We start from the raw sequence: 8,399 nt of genomic DNA on the forward strand, positions 1-8,399 counted from the left end.
GATGTTCCAACTCCGGGGACTTGTAGCATTCCATTTGCTCTGTTTTATTTTGTTTTATGGAGTTTGATTTTCTGTTGCTGATAACTAGAAATAAATGGCTATATTATCAAGCATTGACTTTGAACAGTAAACAGTGGATCAGACAAAGATTGACAAATTATGTCTTGAATGAAAGAATATAAAGTTTTTACATCAAGGAATTAGCCACTTGATCCACATACACCACAAAGTAAAGAACCACTCCTAACTTTGCTTTGTCTTATTTTCCTACGTAATGCAATATTTTATTTTTCCTTTAGTAAGGGATAATTGGAAGGACAGCCGAGAAAAGAATGAGGCCAAAAGACCCAAGTTCAGGCAAGCTAATTTATTGTCAGTCCTGCCAGGCTACCTCTTGACAAAAGCAGAGGAGGCAGCCCCTCTTACAGACTACTGCAGGAGGAGGAACTGGGTCAGGGTGGGGGAGCTGAGTTGGGGGTGCAGGAGGGCTGAGTCGGGGTGGGGGAGCTGAGCTGAGTCTGCAGGAGGGCTACGTAGGGGTGGGGGAGCTGAGCTAAGTGTGCAAAAGGGCTGAGTCGGGGTGGGGAGCTGAGTCAGGGGTACAGGTGCCTTGACCGCATCCTGGAGATGTTATTTTTGCCAGCTATGTTATGCGAGGTGAACAGACATATTAACTGCATCGTGTATGCCTGGACAAACAGTTACTAGAGGGGTCAGTGAAGAGACGTTTGTCTTTAGCCCTGGGGGAGCTGTGCAGAGGTCACAAAGGACTGCATTGTAAGACCCATGGGAAGGGAGGGGGACAGTCTGGTTAGAGTGACCCTAATATTCCAGCCTTTTAATAGATGATAGGAAAGGGGGCACCATTTTTGGTCTAGCTACTTCAGACTGAGAGTGGGCGGTGGTTAGGGAAAGGCTGGAAGGTGGGGGTTGGCTTTGGTTTTAAAATTGTGGATTCTTCTGTAGTAGCACCATGTCCTGTATGGTTCCGTGGGCAAAGGCTTGGATACGATTCTGCAAAAACTGGGTGAAGAGGCGTATTAAGCAAGGCCTGAAGATTAGGAGGAGAGAAAGGATTATAAGATTATAACGGGTCCAAGGAGAGGGAGTAGCCAGGGGGCCCAGGTGCTGAGAGACCAAGAGGGCCAAGAGGGCCTGGTGGAGGAGCTGCTTTCCCTGATCTTTTGGGCTCCATCTTTGAGGGTTTTTTTGTTTGTCTGTTTTTTGTTTTTGTTTTTGTTTCTGCATCTTGAACTAAACCTGACTGGTTAAAATAGAAGCAGCATTCTTCATCTAGGAAAGTGCAGAGTCCTCCTTTGTCGGCGGTCAGTAGGTTGAGACCTCTGTGATTTTGTAAGACGACTGACGCTGGGGAGTCTAGTAGAGCTTGTAAGGTGTATATGGGAGTTGCAAGGTTGTCTATACCACATGAAAGGTCCACTGATAAGGTTTTGTGGCAGTAAGAGGTTGCGATTCCTGCTACTCCTGTGCCTGCAGCCGCTGTGATGCCTAGGCTTACAGGTAGTGGGATAAGCTGTATGGCCTGGTGCCTGTAGTGTGAGAGTTGAGTATTTAAGGTTTAGAAGGGCAGGTTTTCTCCTGGAGCTATGTCTAGTTTAGGGCTGAGGAAGACTAGTGTACAGGTTCCTGTCCAGTTGGTGGGTAGACAGAGGTAGGTGGAGGTGACACATAGAAACACCACACCTTGGCTAGGGAGGTAGAATTGGAAATGTATGGCGAAAAGGGGGTAAAAAATGTTGTTTTCTGAGTGCCAGGCGTGGAGGGGGAGGCTACAGCTGTTCCGGTTAGGAGTTGGAGTGGGTGAGTTGAGGTGAACTGGCTAGCTCCCACCGTTGAGTTTTCTAAGTGTAGAAAGACGCATTTTGTGTCAATAAACAGTTCGTTTGAGGCTGTGTTAGACAGTGGGATTTGCATGCATTCGGAAGTGGGGACGGGGTTTAGACAAGTGCTCCACCCTGTGATGTCTATGCAGGGCCTGTGTCGGTTATTGCAGAATCCTGATGTTTTTCCTGTGACTTGGGTCTGAGGGGGTTAGAAATTGTGATGATTTGTGTAGGGTTTTGGGAGGGCTTGGTCAGCTTGTTTGCAGGGAAGATGACAGATGAGGGAGAGAGTCGGGAGGTACTCTCCTAATTGAGAGTCAGGGGAGTGTCTGTTTTGTAAGAGGAAAGGGTGTCCTATACAGTAACTCAAATGGAGTGAGGAAGGAGGAGGCCTTTGGACTGGCTCATATCGGAGCTACGTGTAAAAGGGAGGTCCAAGGTTTTTTGACCTCTACTGTGAGTTTGGTTAACTGAGTTTTGAGAATTCCATTTGCCCTCTCGACTTTTCCGGATGACTGGGGCTGGTGTGGGATATGGAGGCGCCACTGAATGCCAAGGGATTGGGAGACTTGTTGGGTCATTTGGGAGATGAAGCTAGGCCCATTATCTGATTGTATGGAGTGAGGGAGACCAAATTTAGGGATGATTTCTGTTACCAGAATTTTAGAGACTTCTGCAGCTTTTTCTGAAGGGGTAGGAAATGCTTCAACCCAACATGAAAAAGTGTCTACAAGGGTAAGAGGATATTTAGTTGTTTTGATGGGAGGCATGTGTGTGAAGTCTACTTGTCAGGCCTCCCCTGGGAGTGTTCCTCTGAGCTGATGTGTAGGGATGAGGAGAGGACGGAGGGTCCCTTGGGAGGAAGTAATGGAGCAGTTTGGGTTTACATCCTTTAGTGAGGTGAATAGATTGGGGGAGGAAAAATAAGGGCAAAGGAGTAGGGGGCATGCACTGATAGGGAAGGATTGGTGAAGAGATGTTATAATTTCCTTGGTTTGCTCTTGGGGAAGAACAAGCTTTTGATTTTTGATTAACCAGTCCCCTTGTAGGGAGGCTCCTTGCTGTAGTGGCAAAGCCTTTTTGCTGGGAGAGTATTTGGGTTGGACCGCTGGGGTGACAAGAGGATGGGGGCAGGGAGAGGAGAAAGGGATGCCCGTTTTGCTACCTCGTCGCCATTCTATTTCTTTTTGAGATTTTATCTGATCCTGCTTGATGTCCTCGACAGTGTATGATTCCTGCTTCATTTGGGAAGTGTGCGGCCTGAAGGAGTTAGTAAATAAGGGAGCCATTAGTAATGGGGTTTTGTTGGCGGTAAGGAATCCTTTCTCTTGCCACATGGCAGCATGGAAATGAAGAATGTGATAGGCATACTTGGAGTCTGTGTATATATTGACCCGTTTGTTTTTGGAGAGGGTTAGGGCTCTGGTGAGTGCTGTGAGTTCTGCCTTCTGGGAGGAGGTTCCTGGGGGTAGGGGTTTAGACTCGACTACATGGTTTAAGGTAACTACTACAGACCCAGCAATTTTGGGAGAGCTGGGAGCTCTGGAAGAGGAGCTATCTATGGATAGTTGGTCATCTGGGTTAGTGAGAGACTCGGAGAAGATGTTAGGAAACTGTGGCTGCAGATGATCCAGAATGTCAGTGCAAGAATGAGTAAAAGGGGAAGAGGATATGGGGAGTAGGGATGCTGAGTTGAAGGGGGCACTTTTGGTGAGGCTGAATTCAGGATTTTTGATAAAGAGGGCATGGAGTGACTGAATTTGGGAAGAAAAGAGGGAACTTAATGCCCAGGAAGAGAGGAGATCCTGTAAGTTGTGAGAGCTGTGGACAGTGGTGCTTTGGACAAATGTTAGGGTTTTTTTTGTTTTTTTTTTTTTTGTTTTTTTGTTTTTCTGTTTTTTTTTGAGATGGAGTCTCGCTCTGTCACCCAGGCTGGAGTGCAGTGGCCGGATCTCAGCTCACTGCAAGCTCCGCCTCCCGGGTTTACGCCATTCTCCTGCCTCAGCCTCCCGAGTAGCTGGGACTACAGGCACCCGCCACCTCGCCCGGCTAGTTTTTTGTATTTTTTAGTAGAGACGGGGTTTCACCGTGTTAGCCAGGATGGTCTCGATCTCCTGACCTCATGATCCGCCCGTCTCGAGTTTTCAGAGCTAAAACGGCTCCTGCTGTTAATGCTCTAAGACAGGTTGATCACCTCTTGACAGTCTTGTCTAATTGTTTAGAGAGGCATGTCACAGGGGCAAAGGAAGGAGGACTTCCCTTTTTTTGCCCTAAGATCCCGAGAGCTATTCCTTGGTTTTCGACGGTATAGAAAATGAAGGTTTGGGAGATGTGAGTAAGGACAGGGCAGGTGCAGTACAAGAGCGGTTTGGAGTCTACAGAAACTGGGAAGTATGTTGGGTGAGGAGTTTAGGGGTTTATTGAGAGGGCCTTTGGCTGCTTTGTAGAGGTGCTCAGCCAGGAGGGCAAAGTTGGGAATCCATATCCTAAAGAAACCTGCCAGTCCTAAGAAAGACAGAATTTCACTTTTTGAGGAAGGCAGAGGCAAGCTGTTTTTTAAGGTTGCTCATGCTGGGGTCATAGCTCGGGCCCTGGGGGAGAGTTCAACTGCTAAGTTTGTTACTGTTGGGGTAGATAGTTGGGCTTTGGAGGGGGAGACCCTATATCCTTTGCTAGCAAGAAAGTTTATTAGGGTGATGGTGTGAATTTGGGAGTCCTCTAGGGTTGGGCTGCAAAGAAGGAGATCATCAACATATTGGAGGAGGCGTCTGGGGGAGAGGTCTAAGGAGGTGAGGTCTTGGGCTAGAGCTTTTCCAAAGAAGTGACAGCTATCTCTGAAGTCTTGGGGGAGGACAATCAATGTGAGTTGCCGTGACTGAAGAGTGTCAGGGTCAGCCCAGGTGAAGGCAAAGAGGTCTTGGGAATAGGATGTAAGGGAAGGGTAAAGAAAGCATCCTTTAGGTTGATTGCTGTATAGTGGGTGGTGTTGGAGGGGATGAGGGAGAGAAGTGTATAGGGGTTAGGGACCATGGGGTGAATAGGGAGAACAGCCTGATTGATGGCTCGGAGGTCCTGAACGAGTCAGTATGAGCCGTCAGATTTTCTAACGGGGAGAATGGGGGTGTTATATGGAGAATGTGTTGTTCTGAGAAGGCCACTTGAGTAAAGTTTGTTTATAATAGGTTGGAGGCCGTTTTGGTGTGTTAGGGAGATAGGCTATTGGGGAACATTAGGAAATTTGGAGGGGTCCTTTAACTGGATTTTGATAGGGCTATGGTGTGCAGCTATGGAAGGGATGGTGGTATTCCACACCACTGGGTTAATGAGAGCGGAGGGAAGTGGGTAAGAGGGAGAAGAGTCAGGGGCTGGGCTAGCGGAGAGGAGAAGGGATTCTGGTTGAGAGAGGCAGGAAAAAGTGATGGAAGCTTTGAATTGAGCTAAAAGATCTCCATCAAGAATGGGGGTGTGACAACCAGGTGTGATAAGGAAGGAGTGTGAAAAAATGATATTAAACAAGGAACAAATAAGGGACTCAGTGGCATGCCGATGTGAGACGAGTGCATCAACCCCCATGACAGAGACTTGGGAGGGATGAGTGGTCCTGAAAATTCAGGCAAAGCCAAATAAGTGGCCCCAGCATAGATTAAAAAGGAGATTGGCTTACCTGCTACTAGCAGAGTTATCCTGAGCTCTGATGTAGTAATGGCAGATGGGGCCCGGGGCCCTGGGCTCCGTCAGTCTTCAGCGGCCAGGCCAAGGAGCTGCGGTAGGGTGAGCAATCTTTCACTCCTTGCCTTGCCAGGGCTTTGAGGAGCTGGTCTGTTAGCCTGGTTGTTAAGAGGACAGTTAGACTACCAGTGACCAGTTTGTTGGCAGTCTGGGCAAGGAGTTTTTGGTGTCCTTGGGTTGGGACATGCCCACATCCAATGTCCTTCTTTGTCGCATTTAAAACAGACCCCAGAGGGGAGACTGCTATTGGGTTTTTTGTGCCCTTGGGTACTATTGCCAGGGTGGCAAATAGTCACGGCTAGTAGCTGGCATTTGGCACGATCTTGTTGAGCTTTATTTATTTTTTCTTGTTCATCCATATTATTAAAGACTTTGAAGGCCAGGTTGAGAAGGTCTTGCTGAGGGGTTTGACAGCCATCTTCAGCCTTTTTGAGTTCGCACCGTATGTTAGGAGCAGACTGAGAGATGATATGGGTATTAAGAACAACAGTTCCTTCCCGGGAGGTGGGGTCAACACGGGTATATTTTTGGAGGGCCTCTCTAAGGCGGGAAAGAAATTCGGTGGGATTTTTGTCGGCCCTTTGGGAGATTGCTTTGACTTTTTCAAAGTGTACAGCCTTATGGGAAGCTTTGTTAAGGACTGTGATAAGGCAAGGGACCATGTGTTTAAGAGATGCCGGCCGGGGTCTGTAGGTTGGTACTCCCAGTAGGGCTTTTCCCGGGGAACTGCAGCGGCCCCTACTGGCGTACTAGGGACTTGTCGATGAAGATCGTTGGCAGGCGCCTGAGCTGCAAGCCGCACTTCTTTGTTTTTTTTTTTTTTTTTTTTTTTCTTTTCTGGGAGGAGAGTAGAAGACAGGATAACACAGAGATCATGCCAAGTGAGTTTGTAAGATTGGGTAAGGTATTTGAGCTTTTTGATATAAGTTGTCAGGATTGGAGGAAAAGGACCTGAGATATTTCTTAATTTGGGAAAGGTTGGAGAGGGAGAAGAGAAGGTGGACGTGAACGATTCTTTTAGCCTCGGTCACCTCTCGGAGGGGAAGTAAGGAGACCGACTGTTGGGCGTGCTGGGTCGAGGTGGAGATGGGGAGGAATTAGAATCAAAACCTGAGTGGTTGGAGAGAGGAGGGGAAAGAGGTAAGGCAGGAGTGGGAGTGCATGGTGGAGGATTGTGATGACTTGGGGGAAGATTATGGTGGTGTTGGGGAGAAGAAAAGTCGGCAGGGTTAAAGGAGGAGGAATTGTCAGGAGGAAGGGGAGGTGAGGATGAGTCTGGCTTGGAGCGGGCCAGGAGGATTTGGAAAGCAGAACAGGACTGACAAAGGGAGGGGCAGCTACAGAGGGCAAAAAAGGCCTGAACATAATGGGTTTCAGACCACTTTCCATTGCGATGGCAAAAGTTGTCTCGGTCCCTGAGGATGTTGAAACTGAAAGTTCCGTTTTCAGGCCATTGGGAGCCATGTTTTAGTTTACATTGTGGCCAGGGAGTGTTACAGTAAAAGATGAGGGTGTTTTTTGTTTGTTTGTTTGTTTTTTGCCGAATTTCGAAACGGAGGCTAAGGGCGTTAAGGTTACGGAGGAAATACCCGAGCAGGGGGATGTCTTTGAGGGAGTGGATTGGGAGGCTCCCATAGTGGAATGAGAAAGGGAGGGGTAGAGACGGGAGACTTAGCCAGAGACTAGAACTGTGAGAGAAGGCGTCCCTTGTCCCACGGTTCAAGTCGGAGAAGTGCGATAATCTTCAGGCGACCCTGAAAGGGAGATACTGAGGGCCTGCAGGCCGGGAGGAGGAAACCCTTGGCCCAGCGCTGGGTCTTTCGGGAAGGAAAGAGCAGCTTTCCTTCTGGAGGGAAGGGTTCTGGAGGGAAGACAAAAGTCTCCTTTACTCACCCCTGAGGTGGCCCTGGTGTTGGATGTGTTTGCCAGCAATGGAAAGGAGTAGGAAATCCTCTGGGTCTCTGGCAGTTTCTGGAAGGAGAAGTTTGGCCGGGTGAAGGAGGGAGGGAAGAAGAAAAGGAGAAAGGGGGGCCGAACTCTACCGCGTTCCCAGGTTTCGGCACCAATATGTAAGGGATAACTAGAAGGACAGCCCAGAAAGGAATGAGGCCAATAGACCCAAGTTCAGGCAAGCTGGTTTATTGTTGGTCCTGCCGGGCTACCTCTTGACAAAAGCAGAGGAGGCAACCCCGCTTACACACTACTGCAGGACGAGGAACTGGGTCAGGGTGGGGAGCTGAGTTGGGTGTGCGGGAGGGCTGAGTCGGGGTGGGGGAGCTTATTTGGAGGTGCAGGTTTCTTGACCGCATCCTGGAGATGTTTTTTGCCAGCTTTGTTATGCGAGGTGAATAGACATGTTAACCGCATCCTGTAACTGCCTGGACAAAGTTACTGGAGAGGTCAGTGAAGGGGCGTTTGTCTTTAGCCCTTGGGAAGCTGTGAGGAGGTCACAAAGGACAGCATTGTAAGATCCATGGGAAGGGAGAAGGAACAGTCTAGTCAGCGTGACCCTAACACCTTTGTCTTTCTTTGAGTTTTTCTTATTGTTCTACTTAGTATGGTCACTGCTGGTTGAACTCTCCATAATATCAAGTGCTATTGTATGACTGGTGATATTTTCCTAATAATACAACTAGAAGTTGTACATGCATTTTATCCTCGTTTGAAGTCATTACTCTGGGGTCCTGTGCTCATTATGTTTCCAGTTAATTGACTGCACAAGTTTCTAAATGGATCAAAATTCCCATAAAACTTTTTTTCCATAAAACTTTTAAGTCCAAAAGTAAATTTTAGATGCATTCATCAAAGACGGCAGAGAAAAGAAGA

At 48.1% G+C, this 8,399-nt stretch overlaps 1 long non-coding RNA gene across 3 annotated transcripts; it reads right to left on the reverse strand.

The window, feature by feature from the left end:
• Positions 1-353: 353 nt before the first annotated feature.
• LOC105485595 (uncharacterized) lies at positions 354-7,604 on the reverse strand. 3 transcript variants are annotated; one of them, XR_989711.2, is made up of 4 exons: positions 7,467-7,604; positions 5,509-5,671; positions 3,010-3,104; positions 354-1,051 (listed from the first exon to the last, which is right to left on the reverse strand). It is a non-coding gene; the product is annotated as an uncharacterized lncRNA (long non-coding RNA). The 3 variants fall into 3 exon arrangements; XR_011615158.1 differs by having other exon boundaries at positions 5,509-6,405; XR_011615157.1 differs by lacking the exon at positions 3,010-3,104.
• Between the last annotated feature and the right edge of the window lie 795 nt (positions 7,605-8,399).

The sequence above is a fragment of the Macaca nemestrina genome, chromosome 16, assembly GCF_043159975.1.
Source record: "Macaca nemestrina isolate mMacNem1 chromosome 16, mMacNem.hap1, whole genome shotgun sequence".
Classification (NCBI taxonomy): Eukaryota; Metazoa; Chordata; class Mammalia; order Primates; family Cercopithecidae; genus Macaca; species Macaca nemestrina.